The following is a 22,693-nucleotide window of genomic DNA, read 5'->3' on the forward strand; positions in this document are numbered from 1 at the left end:
AGCTTCCTTTATTGTCCTAGGGCCTCACTCAGCTCATAAATGTCTTCACTGGTTATTATTGCCAGTTATTTAGTATTCAGCTGGTGAGTGCAGCACTCCCATTGATGCTGCACCCCAAACCACCAGAGCAGGATAAGTAATGGCAGCTTTTCAACCAAGCCCTGTAACCCAGCTCAGGCTGCAGAGGATGTGCTGCAGCAGCCACACGTGAGCCAGCGTCAGCACCAAAACCAAGCCCTCCCCAGCTGAGTTGTTTGTACATAAATATGACTTTCTAGCAACAGCCTGGACCCCTGGGACATGTAGAGCAGCGAGGAAAGGCCAGGCACAGCCCCAAGAGGGACACTGTGCAAGGCTGCTGGCTGTGCAAGTGGGTTTGAGAGGGGTGATGGAAGGTGGTGGATCTCCCAGTGGGCTCCAGGACTTTTGGGTAATGTATTTAGCCTTTCCACAGAACATGTTGTACAGAATTTTGCATAGCCAGAGGACAGCATTTCTTCTCACAAACAAGGACATAATAGTCTTTTCCAGAATAAGAATATAAATTACTTTCCCTGTAACAGCATTTGAAGCTGTGGGCAAGCAGTGTTCACTCTTTGATTTAGCAGCCTGATGCTGTGCTGGGTTCAGATCTTCAGCTCTTCAGTCCTCCATAGAAACACTTCCTCTGACTCTTTCAGCCTGCAAACACTGTGGTGGCTTCTGGAAACCACAAACAACTGCTGTGCACTTTCCTTCTATAATTCTTCGTTCGTACCAACAGGTTCTTCTTGCAGCTGTAGCCGTGTTTCTGCCCTGCCTTGCACCTCATCCCCAGCCAAAAGCAGCAGGAAGAGCAGCTCTTCTCCTCTGCCAGGCTGGTGCAGATCGGGGTCCAAACCTTCCATCTCCATTTTGCAAACCTACTTTCTTCATGTCTGGCAGAATATTTTCATATCTGTTAAGCCATAAGGGCTCAGCTGTGTCTGGCTCTCTGGCCAGCCAATGCTCTCTCCTCAAGCAGCCTTCAAACCTCCCATGGAACCCCAAGGCTACTTTCCTTATGACTAGAGACTCCAAGAAATACCACCCATTTCCAGTTCTCATCATGGCAGGAAGAGTTTCTTTCTTGGTATCTAATTCTCCTTAACATGTTCAAGTTTTCCTACTGGAGCTTGCTAATTTCCAAGCAGAGTTGCCTATAAAAATTTCTCTCAATTTCAACACATTTTCCCTTGCACTGGGGCTATGGAAACAGCTGCAGGTTGCCAACTATCCTGGCTCACCTTCCCAGGAAGGCTGCAAATTTGTGTTTCCTGGGACTACAATTCCCAGAAGACAATTTCTCTTCCCCCAAACCAGAAACCAAGGCTTGCTGGGTCTGTTGCATCTTTTGAAAGGCTTCCTCCTCCCATGAGTGAGGAGGGGATGAGCATTCCTGCGGCCAGCTGGGAGCAGGAGGGAGTGTAGCAGGGGGCAAAGCATCCTTCTCAGACAGCTCCTAGCCAGTCACAGCTCTGTGCAGAGTTAGGGAGAGCATCTGAGGTCAATGCCTGAGGGCACTGCTTCCACTTTCATAGAACTACAACATCCCAAGCAAAAGTGGTGATTAAAGGGCTGGCTGGTGTTAAATTAAGTGTTTTTGGGCCTGCATGAGAATGTTAGAAATGCCCTGCTCAGCTGTGTGTCTCCACTGAAGTAATATTTCACAAAATCCTCCTCTGTAGCCTCTGATCAGACACATTTGTGGTTCCTGCTGGAGTGGTGATGCCAAACACCCCACTGGCTTCCTCCTTGCAGGGGAACAGTCTTAGGAAAAAAATTTAAAGGAAGGACTCAACTCATGGCCCTGAGCAATCTCCATACTGTCCCATGTGATGCGACTCAGTGCTGTACTTGGTCACTTAACTACTCTTAGTGTTCCTGATTAAAACCAGCCTTTGCCCTATCATTGTGTGAATGCTGTCTCCATCAGCAGAGTCATTAATAGCAGTACAACCCTATTTAAATGGGGGGCTGTAACCTCCTGAAGGAATCCCTGTTTTTTTTGCAATCAGAAGGCAAAGGTGTTCCTTTTACAACATCCTTCTAAAGTCTGCTTTTCAAATGATTGAAAGCTCACGACTTTGGAGTCACAAGGAGCCTCCCAAAAATCAGCAGGATGTGTCACTGGCAGGTTAGAAGGTCCCAGGCTGGTGTTTGCAGTGCAGAAAGGCCAGGCTGGGTTTTTAGCAAGCCAGAGGGATTGGGTAATGAGCGGCATCATGTGTTCAGTGCTTTAAAAATGCAGCAGGATTTGGGGTGAAAACATGAAAAAGTCAGCTGTGGTGTTTCACAAGGATGCTTCTCCCTGTGTGCACAAGGCAGGATGACTCAGCTGCTCACTGATAGCAAGTTTGCCTTAACAAATACTGACCTTCAAACAGTCACTATGTATTATCACTAATATAAATACCAACCTGAATACAATAAACCTAACCCTCGCCTTTTTTTTCCTCCACTACTCTGTTTCCAGGAGGTTTTTCACTTAGATCTCTCCCAGGGGATCGCAGCATCCCTTTTCATCCTTCCTAGAGCTTAAGGAGAGCTTTGCTGTACAGGTTCAGCCCATCAAAAGAAAAAGGAAATGGAAAAGAAAAGCCATTCAGAATAAAGATGAGACAACATTCCCAGCACCTAGATTGAAACATTCCCAGCACCTAGATAGAAACATTTCTGGAGAGTTTATAAGAAATATCCCCATTAGCCACCTGTCTGCACAAAAATCAGTATTTGGACACCTAAATATGCCACAACTGTCTTGCTCAGTGATTGTGGAGTGTGCTCCTTCCTCAGTTTGTTCCTAGGAAGCCTTTTGGCACTGGCTGTGTCCTGTGGGAGCAGATGCTGTGAGCACCTGGCTCCCCTGGGACCAGACAGCCACCAGAGGCAGCAGAAGAAAGGCAGAGCCATCCTGTCAAGTTATTTTAGCAAATTGGAAACACCCCAGTGGTTTCATACCACAGGAGCACACTGTACCTTGGGCTGGGTGTTCTGAGCCAGCACTTGCAATGCTGAAGCACCTTTTCTTCAGCCCTCGCTGTGCAGTCCCTTGCTTGCCTGCACTTTTAAAGAAGTGTGAGTGTCCTCACAGCACAGATCTACCAAAAATGATGAAGAATGGCTGGCCAAGGTCCTACCTTTGACTCGTTTTCTGAAAACTGCAGGAGATTTTTCCTTTCCATTTAGTAAGCTTAGATGTAAGAATATTATACATTTTATACATTTTTTTTTTCTCTGAAATAAAAAGTCACTTCTTCCTACATTTAAAACAATAAGAATTGAACTACTTGTTATAAAAGAAGAAAAAGGCCATGATCCACTTGCTGTTTGGTCCCTCCATGTGTCTGGTCACACCAGAGTGACGTTGGAAAGAGGAAGCGCCGCGGAGCTGGTCCTGCGCCAGGCCATCCTGCACTGCTGCTGGTGTGTCCTCACCCTCTTATCTCTCCTCCTCACCCACTCGTGGGCTATCTGCAGCCCAGAGCAGCGGTGCTGCCTCCAAAGTCCTCTCTGAAGGCTTCCAGAGACAGCTGTGTCCACAGCTCAGTGCTGGGATCTCAGTTTCCCATGGATTAATGCCCAAGCACAGGATTCACATAATTCCCGGAGGCTTTGCAGGGAATTCAGATCCAGGTAAGTGCTGGCTGGTCGGAGCAGGACTTTGCCAGGGCTGGGTACTCGTTGATGGCATGGTTAATTTGGGAATTCCACAGACAGCAGGAGAAAGTGAAGTTGTCCTCTGCCTCAGTGGCTTGATTTCGTTCCTGACTCCAAAGCGCAGTTTTGCTTTAAATGGGGGAGGAACAGTGCTGCCAGGAGATAAGGGTGTTTGGATCTGGGATGGGCAGTTTGCTCAAGGCAGCCCTTGGTTTATTAAGTCAATACCAAACACTGCTATGCAGCTCTGAATCACACCCAGCAGCAGCCTCCACGCCCCCAAACCAGCCTGGAGATGTTATGGGGAGAACCCAAAGATTTGGGAACAGAAATCCTCAGAAGCAGCTTTTCAGTTACACATTAATGCAAATTCCAAGTCAGTGCAGGTCATTTGCATAAGGACCTGCCTGGAGAGATGCCAGGAATTGGTGTGACCCCCAAATAAATGCCAGCCCCTTTATGAGCACAGAAACCTCTGGTGTCCTCAGCTGGAAACTGTGGAGCAGATGCCAACCAAACCCCTCGAATTCATGTCATCTACCTACATGCAGGAGAGCCAGAAAATTCCAGCAGTGACCTTCCTCTGGCCTCTCTGAAATAATCTGGTATCCAGGTATGCATTAGGGACTGACAGAAAGTTAAAAACCAAAGACTGTTAATAAAGTAAAAGCTAAGCGTGCCATTTCTGGGTGTGCTGCTGTTACCAGCTGCTGTATGTGATCCTGACAATTAAATTGCTGAAGAACCAGTTCTGGGTCAGGTTTGTGCTCCCTCAGTAAGTGTGACAGAGGGTAAAATGGGGATCTGGCACTTCAGGGCCACTTTCATTTTAAAATTTAATAAAGACTATCACCTCTGAGGCTGTGTGCTACTGGCTGCTCAGTTTGTTATTGTTGTGCATGTATTTGTTAATAATTGTCAGAAATCGACAGGGCAACACCAATTGGCAGCTAAGGGGGAGCAAAAACTGGGGGAATGCAAAAACGTCAGAAATTGTGAATTCTTTAACTTTTCCCTCTGCTTAAAGAGAAGCTGCTGGGTTAGCTGGGCAAATGGGCGTTTCACTCACATTGGGAATTGCCCTTCTGCTCCACACCTGGTCCCAGCCCCACCTGTGCCCAGTTACTGCCTTCAGAAAAGCTTCCATGTGAAGGGGACTCATCCTGTGCTGTACACTTGGGTGTTTTTACCTTCTGAGTATGCTGGGATTTGAAATGCTCTGCTCTTCCCAGATTTATGGATGGAATTAGAGGAAGGTGAGGATTTGCCCCCAGCTGTGCTCTTGTGAAGGCTCTGCAGCTCCTGTGCTGGTGAGTACAAACAGAAATTATTGACTGGACTCTGCTGGGGCTTCATGTGTCGGGTTCTGTCTTTCTTTAATTGTTTTGTGGTTTTTATTTTTCACTTGTTCTTCCTTTTTCGGTTTCCACCCTATGGCAAAGTCTGGTTTTACATGTTTTACTTGAACTGTGAAAAACAACTGGAAGTTGGGGGAAAAAATGTAGAATAGAGAATTATGCTACTGGTTTTAGTGGAGGGCCTGAGCAAACTGGGAGTAGAGTGCAGGGAACTGGGACTGATGGCAGTGCTGAGTTTGGTCTAAGCTCTGGAAAGGCAGTGCTCAGCGTTTCTGATCACCTTTTTTGCATGTGTGCTTGGTAAATAGGAAAATGACATTTTTGAGACTAGCTTTATGCTCCCTGATGGATTTTCAGCAGGAAAAATAAAACCTTTCTTCATGGGCCTTGTGTTGGGGGGTGGGATCTGCTCCATCTCATGTTCCCCTTCCCTGGGTTGTGTGGTGCCATGGCATGTCCAGTGGGTTTTTCCAGCTCATGGTGTGTTAAAAGTTTCATGACTCACTCAAACCCTTTTCTTTTCCCTAATGTAATCCATCCAATGGGCCACCACATAAAAATCCTCTTTCTGTGGCCTCCCTCCCCCTGGGCTCCCAGTGAGACAGTGGCAGTCAGGGTGGTGGCTGGAGGGGACAGAGCTGTCCTGGCTGCTGGAACCCACAGCCCCAGCACTGGGATTTCAGCAGAAGCACTCACTGCTGAGCGTGTGAAGGAGCAAGGTCTGGGAGCTGCCTCTGGCTCCCCAAGCTCCTCTGAGTGAGTCAGCTTCTGATTTCCAGGGGTCACAAGCTGGGGGGATACTAGAGCAACAATAATCATTGGTAACACACTGGCTTTCCATTGCCAGCAGGACCGAGTGCAGTTTTCTAACAAAATTTTGAACAAGAAAGTTTTGAAAGTTCTAACACAGCTCAGATAAAGAAGTAAACAAGTGAAAGCTGCATTATTGATCTCTGGGTAAGACATAGCTGTCTCAGCAGGCCTGTAGGCGAATTTTGAGCATTTAAGAGCAGAAGCAGCTTATCTTGTTTAACCATTTTCTTGTTTGACTGTCTCTCTACCAGATGCAGTTGCAGTTTGTCCAGATATTTGTAAATGATAATGAGAATAAACTATTCTGATCATGTAGTCTGACCAGCAGTGTCAGGCAAACCACAGGATTTATGGTTTCCTTGAACCAGTGTAGCCTTTGGAAGGAAAAAACCTCCTGTCTTTAACAAAAGCATTTTTAATGATGATGATTTTACTTTACCTGATGAAGGACTGGTTTAGTGTTCAGATTTGTGTCAAATTCAGCATTGCCTGGTTCAGATTCTGACATTCAGGTGACATCCAAGAAAGCATTTTCACTTTGCAAAAGTAACTTCTCAACAGTATGAACAAGGATGTGAGGAACCAGGAAAGTGGCATGCAAAGAAGCTCATTTCTGTGATAATAAAATATTAAAGTGATGAACTAATTCTGAGCATCTTAACAGTGTGAGGGAACAAAGCTAGAGTTTAAATGAAAACATTCAAAACTAATACTCCCACTACTTATAGGCACATGTAAGCTGACAGATTGTTTTAGATGCAGAGTGTAACTGGAATACACGGAGCTAGCATAGAGCAAAAATAAGACTACAGGGGAAAATGCAGCTATAGAAAGATATGTGTGTTATAGAAAGAGATTTTGTTATGCCTTCTCTGTATGGGATCCTATACAGTCAGAGCAGCAATGAAGAAATAAAAGTTGTTTACTAAAGCTGACAAGGAAAATAAACGTACAGCAGAAAGAACATGGAATATAGTGAAAGAAACAAACAGTAGCTCTGAGGGTGAGGGTTGAAACATTCCTGGGGCTCGAGCAGTGAGGATCCGGGTCTGCAGAGGAGCCCTGGTGCAGCAGGAGGGGTGATGTGGTGCTGCCTGCCAGTGATGAGAGGCCAAAAAAACAGAGTTGAAAAGGCATCAGATGAGCCTGTGGCAGGCTGTGATGACGCACAGGAGAGTTTGCTGCTCTTTTGAGGATTAAAAAGTCACTGTGGGGACTGTTAGCAGGTGGCTTCTTTGCCTGATGCCCATTAAATAAGTGAAATTTTCAGATGTTGACTGATGTGGTACCACCCACACTGGATGCGGATGGGCACAGCCCCGATCTCAGCAGGGCAGGAAGTGCCCGAAGTGCTCACATTACAGGAAGCTAAAAATCCTTCAGCCTTGTGCCTAAGATTATTTCTTTCCTCAAGGAAAATCCTGCATCCCAAAGTAATCCGTGAGGGGGTGTCTCAAGGTTTTTGTGAAAGAGGAGCTGTTCCCTCACAATAACACAAGGAAAAGCCCTGATGAGCATCACCCAGCACGGTGAGTGGGGTATGTCTGGTGCAGGCTGATTCACAAGAACAGAGTTTTGACATTGCTGAAAGACAAAAAAAAAAAGTGGTGCATACTGATGGCTGTCACAGGAAAGACTCGCTCCTTTCAGCGCCTTGGTGCTGCAAAATACACTTTTTACAAGACAAAGGTCTCTTCTCAGGAGTTTGAATGGCTGTTTTTAGCTATTGACAAGCCTGGAGTTAGCAAAATAGACAAGTCTTTCTTTTATGTAAAGTGATAAATATAAATGTCCTATGATAAATAGTCAATGGAATATAATAAGTTCTTACACAAGTAAATGTGTTTAATTTTGTTCCCAGACAGCAGTGACAAAGGGATGTTGCACTCAATGTCTTGCAGTGATAGAGTTTCAGTAGTGAGAGGAAATGAGATCTTGTTTCTGAAAGGGGAGAGAGAGAAAGGCCTTGTGAATGAAGAACAAATCTGAAAGGTGCTGCTTCTTGCCTCTGTTTCTACTCTAATATCAGTGCAGAGAATAACAGTGGAAGCTGCAGCTGGAGAGGGCACTAGGGGTCACCCCTGTCTTATCTATGTCATCTGGATTTAATTCTGAACTAAGATAAATAACATGACAGAAAACAAAGACAGGCTATTCTGATTTATTTTTCTTTTCTTTTTTTTTCTTTTCTTTTTTTTTTTTTTAATTGTGTGGGCCAGACAGCTTGCATTTCATTTCTTCGTTTTCCCCTCCTGCCTGCCTTCTGTCTGTCTCTCCTTTAAAACAAAGCCCCAGGAAGCCAGTGGGTTGCAGCCAGGGAGGATGCTATAGATGCAGGGGACTTGCATCAAAATTCCCTCTGTGTGGCTCCCATTTATTTAGAGCCAAGGTCAGGCAAATCACAAACACTAAGTCAGTCGGGCAGAATCACAGAGCAGCCTTGGCATGTTCCTGCAAGTACCACAGAGCAAACTGATTGCAGCCATGAATGGCTCCCTTGTAGCCCAGAGTAACTCCTGACACGTTTTGCTCTGCCTGCCCAAAAATCCCGTGCCTAAAGATCTTTCTCTCCCCTTTACTTCCCCCACAACCAGGTAAGTGTCCCTGACTTCTCATGCAACTGCACCCGATACCTGCATTTGGAGGATTTGGTGTCCAGGCTATGAAGAGAATTGCAAATTCTCTTCTCTGAGACTGTTTTTGACCTTGTGTCTAGGAAGCAACCACTGCTGTCAGCTGAATCTGCCATCTGAGTGTGGGAATTGTGCATTTTAAGGTGTGATGCAAGATGTCTAGGGAGGAAAAAGTATTTCTTTATGGAGACAGATGATTTTTCTCTAGACAGACAGGCTTTCAGGCACACAAGATGTGATGAAGAGGCTGCACCCCCTACCAGCCTGCTTTTTTTAGCTCTGGTTATTGATGTTTCAAGATGTAGATCCCCTTTTCTCTGCAGATAAATTATGGTAAATTGTGGTGGGTTTTGTTGCATGATGTGGTGGAAGTTGAAAGCTCATGAGAACTTAAGAACTGACCTGTCAATTTATTGAAAGAATCAACTGCCAGGAGCTGGGAAACTACAAAGACAGAATTTCTGTCTTGGAAAGTCCCTTTCCTGCAGATTCCTGGAGACAGGAAGAGCTGCAGAGAAGCTTCCCCATAACCATGCCCCACTTGCATGCTCCTTCCTTGTAAGCACCAGGTATAATTCCCTTGGGATGACACGCTGGGGTTGGGTGATGTTTTGCCTGCCCAGCCACACGAGAACAGAGACACACGTTCTTGGATCATCACAGGGATGATGAATCTGCTGGGAGCACGTTACTGTAGGGGCTGTTTCTGGAGCTGTACGAGGGCAAATCCAGACTCAGGGCTCAAGCAGCTGGCAGCACACACGGGACACCTCTGTCCCTGTCACTGGCTCCTGCCAGCTCCAGGCCTGGCCATCAGCTGCCCCTTAGGTCAGAGCTGGCTCAGTGTCAGTTCAGGTATCCGTGGGCTGCAGCAAAACTATCACCCAAAAGTGGGGGAGTGCTCCGGCTCCCTATTTCAGGCTTTTATGTAACATCCAGCTTATATAAGCCTTTGTCTGTTAACAAAATGGGTGGAGTGTGTCTCGCTTGGATTCCTCGCTAAAGAAACGCTCATTACTTAACGCTTACTCAAGCGCTCATTACATACTTGAAGAATAATTTACTTAGTTCCTTTCCTGTTACTAATAATAACATGGCAACTTGACAAACTGTTATGGACAAATGATAAAACATGTAATTCTCCATTCAATTAACTGCACCTTGGAATAAATGAGAAGCAGTGCTGTTGAGGTAGGTGAGGGGAAACTGAGCTATACCCCAGAGGTACTTAATGGGAAAATAAGGCATTCCTGTGAGGCAGAGAGGGTGGAAGAATAAGGCATACCCCAAACCCTGACCCTGGGCTGTATATTGCTTTCTTCTTGCTGCCTCCTGGCCCGAGACAGTTTTAGGGTGCTGGCAGAGGAGGAAGGATGTTCTGGCCTTGCCAGGATGGTTTGGGCTGCAGGATGTGCCTGGGGACACAGCGTTGGTAGCACAATCCTCATCTTCAGGGTTCCACCCAGCATTGTTTCCCAGGTGGAGGGAAAAGGGAGGGGTGGGCAGGCAGCAGCACAACACTCGGCAGCCCATGTCCTCATCCCAAAGCTGATTTGGACCCCAGGGAAGTCCCACTGGTCTCTGTATTAATCTTTGCAGATCTGGAGTTCTGTCCTCCAGCAGGAAAATGTGGGTTGTATCCTGCTGTGTGGAAATGGTAAGACACTAAAAGTCCGACAACCAGAGCCCGTGGTAGAGAGGACCATGTAAATTGTGTTCAGAGGGACTTGTTGAGCTCACTCAAACCTAACATTCACGTTCCTGCAGGGCTTTAAATAGACAGTGTGTCTGAGCTCAACACCATACGGAGCTGGTTTGCACTCTCTCCTTCCTCCAGATCCTGTGCTTCATCTACTGACGTGCTTGGCATTCCTTGAAGTTTTGTGAATTGCTGCAAAAAAAAAAAAAAACAAAAAAAACAAAAAACCTCCCAGCCTCCCATTTTATTTTCCCCCTTCTTTTTCCCCCTTAAAGCCTTGCCTTTCCCTGCAGCCCTGGCCCTGTCCCTCCACCGCTGCTCAGGGAAGCTGCCACACGGTGGCATCCAGGTATCTGTGGAACGATGTACCAGTGAGGAAAAGGGCGGGACAGCTTGGATTCGGGCATTTCCTGCTCAAAAGCAAGTTTGTGATACAAGAAAAATGTATTATTTTAGTTCTGAGGCGCATTTCTGTCCCCTGAGGCTCTGAAGGGGTGATGCAGAGGGGAGATGCGCTGCTGCCAGGAAAATCAAGTTAGACGTGGTATCTCATGTATTATTCAATATATTTTTTCTTCTCCTCCTTTTTTTATTTTTTTAAGGGTTTTAATTTTTTTTTTTTCATTTACCACTTTCATCCACACCCCCTCTTGCCGAGAGAAGGAAAAAAGTCCCAACCAAACCCAAACAACAAGAGCATTGTTTGTGTTTCCATGGGAATTCTGTGAGAGGAGAAGGGCGTGAAAGAAAACTGAAATATTCTGGCCAAATCTGATAAGGTTTGGATCCTGAGCAGCCCCCGGGGTTGTCTTGGAGCAACTAAAGTCCAGGGGTCCTGCTGTCACCTGACTGTGCAGGGGGGTTGCTGCTGTGTCATGGGAGGTATTACACTGCTGTGGAATTTTGCCAGAAAAAGCATTTTATATGGGAGAAGACAAGACTACAACTCCCAGGAGGCCCTGTGGCCGAGTCAGGCACTGGTTGCTGAAGTGCCTTTCAAAAAACTTCTTTCCCTGCCTCTTCCTTCAGAGTTAGGAGGACAATAGTGGTCCTTGAAGGAAAGAGGAGGAAAAAAAGTACTTGACAATGTGATTTCTACAAGCAACCCTGCCTTTTCCTTTTGGAATACTGGTCTTACGGGATAAAACAATAAAAAACTTGGGGTTTGTTTTGGGGGTTTGTTTGGTGGGGGTTTTTTTGTGTGTTTGTGTATGTGCTGACCCACACTTGGTGTCAGGGAGCCCCTGCATGGCTAAAGGGGAACTATAAGAAGGAAAAAAGCCTTTTCAGTGCCTGCAGATATGGAGGACACTCCAGATCCACCCTGGCATTTGATGGTTAGTTTTTTATTTTTCCATCTGTGGTGTGTATGTTGCTGTGAACAGTGTTAGATGTACTGGGCTGGGGAATAGCCCATTATTGGTGACAATGTGAATAACCCAGGGCTGGGGTTTGTACTGGTGTAGCTGGGCTCATTTAACAAAGGAAAAGCAAATGGCTGATAAAAAAATCTTGATGTGTAAAACCCTCTATTTAGGTGACACCTGTGATCAACATGTCAGACAGATCCCTGATCTGGCTCTGCTGAGATCCTTCCTGCACTCCAACCCATTGGCAAAACTGCTTTTTGCCACAGAGGGAGACTATTTTTCAGGTTGTGAAAAAATGGTTTGAGAGGTCTGGAGAAGGTGATGCTTCTCTGTGCTGTAACACGTTCACTCCTGCCTTAGTTTGGCGTTTATTTCTCCCCTTTTTTCCCCCCTTAAAGCCTTTTCTTGTTTGGCATTTCTCTAGTGTCCTGCAGCTCTCTGGTCCTCCCCCTTCTCCCTGTGTTGTGATGTCAAGTGGTGACCGAGATTGAAGACGATGTCCTTATTTTAAACAAATGCCTGTTTCTTTTCCTGTATTATCTTTCAGCAGATGGATTGGGTTTGGTGTGCAGCAGCACAGGCTTTTACTTTGCCAAGAGCCCTTCTGCAGATGTCTCTACATGCCTCATTGTGGCCCCACTTCATTGAGCATGGAAGTGAAATTTTTTAGAGTGAAGAAAAAAATATGAAGTACAACTAAATAATAACAATAGCTAATATCAGTACCTTGGTTTTAGACTGCAGTAATCTCTGCCTGCCCAAAAATCCCGTGCCTAAAGATCTTTCTCTCCCCTTTACTTCCCCCCCAACCAGAAGAAAGCACTGAGAGCACTGTTTGCACCAGAGTTTCACCTTAAATAAGAAAACTTCACACCCCTGTGATGACATCAGTCACCCTCTGAGGGGTATGAGGAAGTTCCTGAAGATTGAAAAGAAGGTGGGAGAGAACCAAAGAAACTCCTGACAGACAATACTGTGCTTCTTCAGAGATCAAGATATTTTCAAGGGTATGTGCCAAGCATCCACTTCATGAACTGCCTCTGGGAGAGGGAAGGTTCTGGGAAGTGTAGAAAACCACTAATGGGACATGGGCACAGAGAGTGGTGCTTCTGCTGGGAGAGATGGTAACTGTGTGTGTGGAGAACCTGCACTGTTGTGGTGCTGCAGAGGGGGATTTGTGCAAAATAGAGGCCAAAATGCTCACTTACACTCTCTGCTCTCTTCTGCTACTGGTCTAGCCCTGCTCACTGCCAACATAAACCTACAGCAGAGGGATTAAATATTAATTAAATGAGCTAAGGTTTATGGATTTGGAAAGATTTGCCAGAAAGCAGCCAGTCATGGAGGGGATGAGCACTGAAGTGGACTCTGAGCAGGAGGGAAGGGGTTTGTCTGCAGAGATAGTTTATTTCTCTGTCTGATATGTCCCTGCTCTGCATCTACACACGTGGAGAGGTGTGCAGAGATGAGAGGTGGCAGAGATCCTCTGCAGCCCACTGGCCTCCAGGGAGCTGGGGGGTGAACAGAGGTGTGTCCAGAGCAGATGGCAGAGATTGGGCATCTTGGGAAGGACGATGCCCTGAGGGATGCTCCCCGTGCCCTCTCTCCATTCATTCCTAAGCTCTCTACAGTGTGGGGTAATGTGCCTGTCTGGAACACAGCTCTGCCCACACTTTGGGGTGGAAATGGCAGTGATATAGGGTAACTCTGAATATTTCCCATTGCCCTGCACTGTTCCACCCTGGTTTCCTCTCTTGCTTTGTTCCTGTGCTTTTTCCTTGCTCATGCAGCCAGCACTGCTGAGCCACCTTGACTCACAGCTCTCCACAGATGCTGAATGGGGCAGTGCATGAGCCCAGCCCTGTGAGCTGAAGTAAACCATGTTGCAATGTTATTGGGAACCCACCTTAGATTTCCAAGTTTGATTTTTAGGTGTAGCACATCACTCACACTGGCTTTGTTAAGGTGTTGGTAAGCCAGGTCACAGTAAACCCAGTGTAAATGAGCTGAGCCAAGGTGTTACAGGTGTGCCCATAAACAAGGCAGGTGCGCTCTGGTGGAGGATGTGATGCTTCAATATTGCACTGCCAGAGTAGGGGACAGAGGCTGCCTCTGAACCAGCAGTAATCAAAGTTGTGTTATTTATCACATCTACATCTGAGGACTGTGGTTAAGTTCTTCATGATTCAAAGAAATAAAAAATAAAGTCATTTAAAGAAGAAAAATATCCCAATAACCATGTTGAAGTCTTGCTGTAGATATTGAAGTGCAATCACTGAGTTCCCTGGAAGAAATCACCAAGATCTCGCTGTACAGCCTCAGCAGTGAGAGCTGCAGTGCTGCAGACAGATTTTGGGCGTTTCACCAGCACTCATGGCTGGGTTATCGCTGAAACCTGCTGAGAATTTTACTTATCCACGTGTCAGTTCAATGCTTCTGCAAAGCACAAAAATTTTCTCTCTCGCTAAAAAAATCTGCTTCTTTGCATATTAAAAAGGGCATATGGGAACCAACATGGGAAATGCAGCATGTGCAGGGGAGGACGGCTCGGATCCAAACAGCACTGGACTGTAACTATTGGATTGTCTTATGCTAAAAAAACCAAAAAACATCGCATGTAATAATTGTTAATTTTCACAGGCTTTTTCAATCTGTTTCCGTGGCCGAACGTAGTGTGTCGGTTACAGCGGGGAGCCTTGGCTTCTCCTTCCCGGAGCGTCCGGGCACGAAAGGGAGAACCGTGCTCCCTCTCGGAGCACGCAGGAATCTCAAATCCCCTTCCCGCGCTGCAAAGTCGGGCTGAAATAACCGAGCCCGTCCTCAGACGCTCCCTCTCGTTCCCCCACGGCGCCCACCCCGTCCCTGTCCTGGGCCGTGTCCCGGGAGCGGCCGCGGTGCCCTCAGGGGGCGGGCGCGGGGCGGGCCCGGGGCCGGGCCTGGGCAGCGCGCCCGAGCTCAGCGGGCGGGGCCGGCTGTAGGGAGGCTCCTCCGGGCTGCTCCTCCGGCTGCTGCCCCGCGAGGGGAACGGGACCCGGCTGGCTCTGGTTCTGGCTCTGGCGGCACCATGGGGCACCCGCGGCCGCGGGGGCCGGAGGTGGGTGCGGGCGGGGGCGGCCGCGGGGGTGCCCCGGAGTGTGGGCGCCCGGCCCGGGGCACGGCGGTGACTTCAGCGCAGAGCTTCTGTTTTCAAGTGAATGCCCTGTCCGGGCGCTTTGCTGGGGCACACTTTGCCGCGGGGAGGTGTTTGTCGCCTGTCGGACACGCTCGGGATGGTTTGCGTGTATTTCGTGCTGTGGAATGGGTGGGTTTGGGTCAGCGCGGTCCTGCCTTGTGGTCAGCGCGGGCGGCTGGGTTTGGGAAACTCGGCGATGTGGTGAACTTGAGTGTCCCCGGCACTGGTGAAGCCGTGACCCTGCCACGTCCCTTCCGCACCCGCCGTTTTTGGGGTGTAGGAAAACCCTGGGAGTTACTCAACGTGCTGACACAACCCGTTCTGCCGAGCTGCCGGGTGGGTTTCTTGCAATGAAAGCCTTTTCTGCCTGTTGCTGGTTTTCTTTATTTGGCATGGTGCTCTCTAGAAATCTTCAGCCCCAAGGTGCCTCAGGTCTGAGCTGGACCGTGGCTCATGTCAGTGCAGCTCCATTGGCTTTGGAAGCTTTCCCCCGGGCTGACCGGGCTCTCTCACACAGAAGGACAATGCCCATTGTGTGCCCAGGTCTGCGTGTTCCCTACATCCCTCCTTTCAGTAAATCTGCACGATGCCTCCAGTGAGGCTGCTTGGGGACAGGCATCGGCATTTGGTGGATGAAGCTCTGCTGATTTCACACTGGTGGAAGATGTTAAGTGTGGATGTCACGGCGAGGCCGGTGTGCCTATGGCTGCTGGGACAGAAGCTCCCTGTTTGTGTACGGCGTTGTATTTCGAGGTGCCTGTGTTTGCATCTCGAAGAGTGGGAGCTCTCTTTTGAGTGTCTTTAATCGCTCAAGAATTCGTTGTTTCCCTCCTGTGCCATCTGTACCATTTGATAAGTGTGAGCTCATGGCAGAATCTCGCAGGTGACCAGGGAACTTAATTTCCAACCACCTCACGATGCTCACAGGAGTGTTAGCGCTGTAGCTTGGGTCTCATGGCCATATACCTGCCCAGCTTAGCCAGAAGTTGGAAAGCTCTGAGTTTGAGTCTGTGGGATACCCTTCCTTTGCTGTTTGAGAGCCCTTTTCTCAGGATCACCGTTACCTGTGATGCTGAGCACTCCCTGGCACTGCTGGGGTCCCCGATCTGGGCGCAGAGGACTGGCGTGGGATGGCAGCAGCCAGTCCCCACTGTGCACCTGTCCTGCCTTTGCCTGCGGCTGGAAGATGTCCTTCTGTCCATGAGGTAGCACTAAGCTTGTAAAATCTGATTTTTTTGCAGTGGGGAAGAGTGCCTGGGCTCCCCCAGGGCTGGGGGTGCAGCACAGGGGCGATCTCCCACGGTGTCCCCATCGCCCATCTTGGTGTGGGCTGTTCTGGCTGAGGACACTGAGCCTTGGATCTGCCATCCCTCTGGAGAGGAGGCCAGCCCCAGGCTTGGTCAGAGCTCCCTGTGGGACAGGGCCAAGGTCAGATCCCTCTGAAAAGACCTGCTGAAATTTACAGAGATTGCTGCAGACTGTGCTTCAGCCAATTGAATGAAAGTTTATTGAGACTTACAGCGATTGAATTTGGCTTTGCTAAGATTTAACTTTCCTAAGTAGAGAAGATTGAAGGGTTTCACTTAAATACTCATTAGTGTTTTTAGTTTTATCTTGATATATAACATCATCCTTTTCAGGATTATTGAAAATTAGTGTTGAGGCTCTGATCTTACTGGAAAAGACTTAATTAATTCACTTTTCCTGGAGGCCATGATGCTGTCCTTATTTTGAGAGGCTTGAACTCCTGCCGCAAAAAATGCTGTTGTTGACAGGTGTCTCCTGAGCTCTCACAGCTGAGAAAGAGTGTGCTGGTATCAGAATTGCAGCTTCTTTAAAATGCTGAAGATGCTGTTTCACATGCGTGTAAATGAAATTGTAAGTACTAGGTAGGTGATTGTTGTGAAATTAATCTTTCACAAAGCGAGCTGCAATCTCTTGCCTCTCCTAGAAATTTTTACTACTCTTTACAGTAACAAAGTGTAAAGGGTTGTGTCGTTTTGACATTGTTATTCCTGTAATTTAGAAAGTGCTCTTTAGACTGCAGGTGTGTTTGGTGGAGGAAGGATGTTTTAAGGGAGTGGGTCTTATCTCCAGCAGTGATTTGAGCAATCTCTTACGTGATTAAGGGAAAGTTCAGCCAGCTGAACTTGGGTTTTACATTATTTCTTCTCTGAAAATGGATTTAAAGCAGGTTATCAAAACTTCAGGGAAAGAAATTTCAGGGGAATGCACTTAAATGCTGGCATTACCACAAGTGTTATTCCCTTGAAATGACATAATAAGGAAGATATCAGTTACTAATGTTCATAGAGGCTTCTAGTTTTATCTTTTCTCTGTCTGTACACAGTGAATACATCAAAGGAGAAGTCAGTGTCTGAAATTGCTGGGGTTTTGTAGGAAGCCATTGTGCTCTGTGAGGAGCAGCACCTTTCTGATGTCTTTGCTGAAAACAGGTGGTTCCTTAATTTCATGTTGGAACAGCTATTCTGCAGCAAGTAATTTAAAATAATAATAATAAAAAATCTTTAGTAAGAATCAGTATTAGCCAGTGACCCTAAATCTGTGTATAACAGAGCTGAAGAAGCAATTTGATTTTCTTCTGGAGTGTCTGATGTCAGTAGGCACTTGGTCTTGGCTAAGGGTGAGGAAGGAGGGTGAGAGCAAACCTTTACATGCCTTTTCCTCCTATTGTCTGACTGGCAATTATTTGATGATGTGTTTTTAACTTGCTCTCACATGCCCTGTACACTGGAAACTCCTACAGGGACTGAGATTTGGTCATAATCATTTGCCTGACAGGAGCTGTGACTGTGTCTTTTTTGCCTTTCCTTCACAAAACCTTGGCCAGCCTTTTTTTGGTTCCTTTTGCCAAAATAAGGGCTTTTTCAGTCCATATTTAGGTGCTACTTGCCATGCTTTTTCTGCCCTCTGAGAGGTGGGATGTGTGCGCAGCTTGTGTGTAGCCTGGCTTCTTTGCATCCACCTATGCAGGGTGGGCAGCTCTGCTGAGCTGCAGGATAGAGATAGATATATAGTGACAACTCAATTTTTTGTTTGTTCTAGATATATAAATAAGTTTTTAACAGATATTTAGCCAGATGCACCTGCCCTGTCCCTCAATTCCATGGACTTGTGATCATCTGATATATGTACATACATACCAGCTCTGCATGTGCAGACACCCTGGAAGGTAGAAAGTGGTGGAAGGACTGATGGAAAAAGCTCCATTTGCCAGATTTTATTACAAAATATTTGCCATGTTGCTCCCTCACCTGCTTAGTGCTGAGTTTCCAGGGTGGCACAGGGCAGTCATGGTCCTTGTGATGGGACACTCACCCTTACCTTGGCTTCTGTGCAGGGGGCAAACAAACAGGAGTGAAATGTGGATTTGAAGATAGTGAATTTTATATTTATATATATTTTTGGTTTTGGAATTCAGAGTTTTCTCTGTTTCCACGCAGTAGCAGTGGGAGGTATCGCCGGGGGCATCGTGTGCCATTGCCGCTGCCCCGAGCACTTTGCACATCCCTCGCTCCTCATGCCCACGCGCCGTGCTGGCATTTAGTGATTTCTGGATCCTTCAAGCAGATAAACACCAAAACCTGGGGGTTTACATAATAAACTGAGAGTGGGGCTCTGTCTGTCAGACAGCTCCAGCCCCCAGGCATGCATCTGCTGGTATGGGGAGAGGGGGAGAAGCTGTCTGGTGGCTGCTGCTCCCACACTGGAGAGCTGGGACCCCAAAAGAGCTGGGATGGCACCAGGCAGAGCAGAATCTGCATGTCCCAGAATGGAGGCCAGTTTTGTCTCAGAGAATAAAAACTTCTGTTTAAAAACAGTTGTGGCTCACACGAGTCTAAATAGATTATATGCAGGTCAGGGAAATCTTGCTGAAAAAGGGTCAGGGAAGGGGGATGGAGCAAGTGCCAGAGGATCTGCTGCCACTCCTGCAGCGAGCATGGTATCAGCTCAGCAAGGGTGACAGCCTGCCTGGGGCTTATTGCCAGAACAGGATGTGGGGCTTTAATATCAAGGTAATTACCTGAGATAGTCTTACTGGGCTACTCTGCTTGCTTGGACGCCAATAAAAAGTGTCTGAGGGTGGGGCTGGGTGGGAATGAACCCATCTGTGCCAAGTCTACACTGAAGCCGGTGTTAGCTGTGTGTGGTATTTGTACCTTTGTCCTCTTTGGTTTTCTGCAATTTGTTTGCCCTTAAATCTTCTCCTTTGCTCCCTGGTGACCCAGAGTGGACTCCATTGAGCTCAATCAAATAAAATGGTGCTACACTTCCAGTAGGATTTGACAGCAAATTAGCCAGTTTGCATTAGTTACCTTAGTATAACATTGTCCCTTCCTCCTCTATCCCATTTTCTATTGCAGAGGAGGAATAGAGAAAATAAATGATCTTCTATCCTAAGGAACTCACTGTTTAGGGAGAAAGGCTGTGATAAAAAGGCAGGTGTAATAAAAAAGGTGAATAGTGGTGGGGTACACATTTTGCAGAAGAGGGAGAGCACCCCGCCACTGGCCACCCATGGAAAGCCTCTGGGAGAGCAATGGCAGGGCTGAGGAGGACAAAGCTCATCACTATCGGCAGGTTTACTTGTCAGGAGACTTTTCTGTCTGGGTGAGGGAGTCCTTTGCACACTCTACTGACAGCAGCAAGTATTCAGAATATTCATGGTGTTGAGATCTATTTTCCTGGTTTACACCTGCTGGTAAAGAAGGAATTAAACTGCGTTTCCTGGACTGCATTTTTCAGGTCAAGCTGTGAGTGGGTCTGATTTTTGTCTTTCATTTTTCTTTCTGCTAATACAGTGAGCCCTTATGTACAGCCTTAATGTGAGGGCTCTTTTTGGGGAGAAGTAAGATAAGCCTGGGCTCTCCCAAGACTGGCAGCAAGATCCCAGTGAGCTGGGGGCACTTTACATCTTCTTCCCCAGGGCTGGGGACAGTGGTCCAGGCACAGAGGGTCCTCTCTTCTCCGGGACAAGTGTTTCAGAGGGAGACAAAAGGCAGTGCCAGGCAGACAATGTTCCACAGAGCAGTGTTCTGACAGCCTCTGTCCCAGCCTGTGCAAGTGGCTGATTCAGAGCCAGTTGCAGTTTCTGGTTCTCTGGCCGTGCAAGAACTTGCTTCTCTTTTCCCTCCAGGATCTGCTGATGCTGTGTCCCGAGGCTCTTCCTTGCCACTGACTCATTGCTGAACTTCCTAGAAACTTCTCCCCTTTTTACCAGATGGACTTCTGGCAGGATTTTTTTAATCAGAAGTACTCATTTCTTGTTCTTCCCGCTTGTCTCTGTCCCACCCAGAAAACACCCACTGGTGAACTCAGCTCACTGCATTGCTTTGGGTCAGATCAACCTCACAGCAGAGGCTTCTTTCACCAGGGCTGACTCCTGCTTGAAGCCTCCTGGAAACCCTTGGGCTGGGGGGGAAAATAAACCAGCAAGAGTAATTAATTCCACCTTTCCAACCCTTTCAGTAGCCTGAGGTGTTGTGGCCATGGCAGGACTTTGTTACTGCACCCCACTACCTGGCTAAAGCCAACCCTGCTGTCAGGGCTTTTCTTTATTTAAAAGATAAGTGTTCTTACTCTCAACCAGCTTTGAATGTGACACACAAGAGGTGAAACAACTGGACGGTTTGTACTTGTATTTTCTCTTTCAATTCAAGTAAGATGCAGTTACATGATGCAGTTGACTTCACATGAAGAACACAAATCTGCCTTGCTTGTGGTTCTTTTGGTGGCACTGAGAAGCACCCGTGGCTGCTGGGGTCTTCTAGGGAGCTCAGCTGTCCTCTCTCTGTCGCAGCTGAAGGGCTGCTGAAACAATTTGGAGAGCATGCAGTGCATCATAATCTTTTCAGAAAGAAGTATTTTGTTTTCTTATTTCTCTTTTGCTATTTATGTAGTCCCTGTGAGATGTTCTGAAGTATATTTTTCCATGACTGAGGTTTCCTGCAAATTGATTTTTTTTTCTGTGTCTGTGTCCCACCCAGCGTTAAAGTCTTACCAAGAAAGAATAGTAGATGACTCATGGTGGCTTAGAAATCTCTGTGGTTAGACCTGATCCTGCAGAGTTTTGGCATCAACTGTGGCAAGTGAGCCATTTTGTTCACCAGGAGAAAGAACTGGCAAGATGGGAACTGCTGTCTGAGTCTGTTTAGCCTTTATTACTTCTCTCCCAAAAACTATTGCATTTCTTCCTGCCAAACAGCTTTTTTTTGTACATGTGGAAAACTCTCTGCAAACACTTTTCGGGGCAGCGCTGCTCCAGAAGGTCATGGCAGTTGAAGAAAAATACTCTTTAATTTTTGCCTCATTATGTACTGAGGTCTGGAGGGTTAGGTTTGTAAGTCATAATATTAATTCTCAGATTTCCTCTAGGAATTCGTGAGGAAAATACTGTAAAGGAGTTTCAACAAAAGGATAATGAACTGCAGGGTGTCTGCCTTGCCCAGACACACATGTTGCTTGTAAGGTGCTGGAGGTCTGGAGATGTGGGTGGGGGAGAGGAGATAGGAGGCAGCTGAGGTTCGATTTGAGCTCTGAGATGAGCATCATCTTTCCCTGCCTGCCATCAGCAGGTTCCTGTGCAGGTTTGATCAAGGCATTGCTTTTCCCCCTCAAGGAAAGTGGTTAAAAAAATTTTGTCCATGGCATCTATTTTGTTCTAAGCGAGCTGTCAGTATTGTCAGTGTGTGTAAATGAGCTGTTTTGCATAAATTTGCAGGTGTTTAGTTGTATTTAAGAAAGAAACATAAGGGAGCTATTTTGTTTCTGCAAGTTACTGCTTTATAACAGACAGTTTCTTATTGAATTTGCCTGGATTTGATCTCAGTCTGAAACCTCAGCCATCATTCCAGAATTATTTGAGAAATCAGAACCTAATTACTGTACTTACTCATCCTTAATTCTGATAATGAATCAAACACTTCAAGGTATAGAAAATTTAAGTTTTCACTAACTTGAATGCCCTGTGCCCTAGGTGCTGTTATGTTACTATGTAGGTGTCCATGGGAGAGGCTGTTTTGCAAAGCCACCTGGAGCCCTCTGTGAAGTCCTGGGGGCAGCATCACCTCTGGACTTGGTGTAACAGCTTTTGTTACAGGTACCTCCAGGACTTCCCCAAGCCAACTGTTTTCTTCTTGTAAACAACACCTTGCCAAATATTTTTTTTAGCTGGCAACGGAGAAGGAAAATGCAGTTCTTGCGAGACCTTGGTGTTATCCTAAATCCACAAATGAAGCTGTTTGGGAACTGATAGGAGATTTCTGGGTGTGAAAGGGGGGCTTGAGGCTGGTGTCTGCCCATGTTGCTGGCTGTGCTAAGGAAAAGCAGCTGTTTTTGGAAATGTGGATCAGGAGCAGACATGCACCCTCCTGTTGTCACCTCTGGCACCTGCTGTTGGTGGTTTTTCGGGAATGATGCCTGATTGTGCAACAGCCTTTTAGTGCTGGATGTCCCAGCTTGACAGTGGGATCTGTGGCCAGAGTGCTGCAGCTTTAAGAGTAGACTGGAAAATAACTGAAGTCAAATGAGGACAGAGACATCGAATTCTTGTGGAGCTTATCAGCCAGAATGCATCAAACACATTTAAAAGCATTGCTAAATAAAACATTAAAAATCACTAGGGAGCTTTGGTTTGGAAAGGTGATGAATTAGGTTTGCAGGCAGGAATACAGGAGTGTTTTGGGGTGATGAGAGAGGCTGCACCACATCATGGGGCTTTGCAGTTGTGGCTCTAGCCTGTCCATGCCCAGGGCAGGGACAGTAGGTGACAGTGCTCTCAGGGTGGTGCAGGGTCCTGTTTGGGATGGGGAAGCAGCAGCAGGATTCTGGCTGAGGAGCTGAAACATGCTCCTGCTGGAACAGCCTGGTGACCCCAAGGTGCCGCAGCTCCTCTCACGCCCATTAACCAGAGGTCATCCCATGCTTTGGGTTTACCAAAGTACACCTCT

General features: G+C 46.9%; 1 protein-coding gene across 5 annotated transcripts in view; it reads left to right on the forward strand.

The window, feature by feature from the left end:
- Positions 1 to 3,431: 3,431 nt before the first annotated feature.
- The window catches only part of PLD1 (phospholipase D1), a 72,651-nt gene continuing 53,389 nt past the window's right edge, over positions 3,432 to 22,693 (forward strand). The window contains exons 1-4 of one of the 5 annotated variants that reach the window (XM_033516622.1): positions 3,432 to 3,654; positions 4,911 to 4,988; positions 7,264 to 7,378; positions 12,365 to 12,558. The gene's annotated coding sequence lies outside the window, so the exon portion shown is untranslated. Of the gene's footprint in view, positions 3,655 to 4,910; positions 4,989 to 7,263; positions 7,379 to 12,098; positions 12,559 to 14,519; positions 14,646 to 22,693 lie in introns of those variants that run through there. The other 4 variants (XM_033516621.1, XM_015637971.3, XM_015637975.3 and 1 more) reach the window with 4 other exon arrangements.

Source organism: Parus major, chromosome 9, assembly GCF_001522545.3.
Source record: "Parus major isolate Abel chromosome 9, Parus_major1.1, whole genome shotgun sequence".
Taxonomy (NCBI): domain Eukaryota; kingdom Metazoa; phylum Chordata; class Aves; order Passeriformes; family Paridae; genus Parus; species Parus major.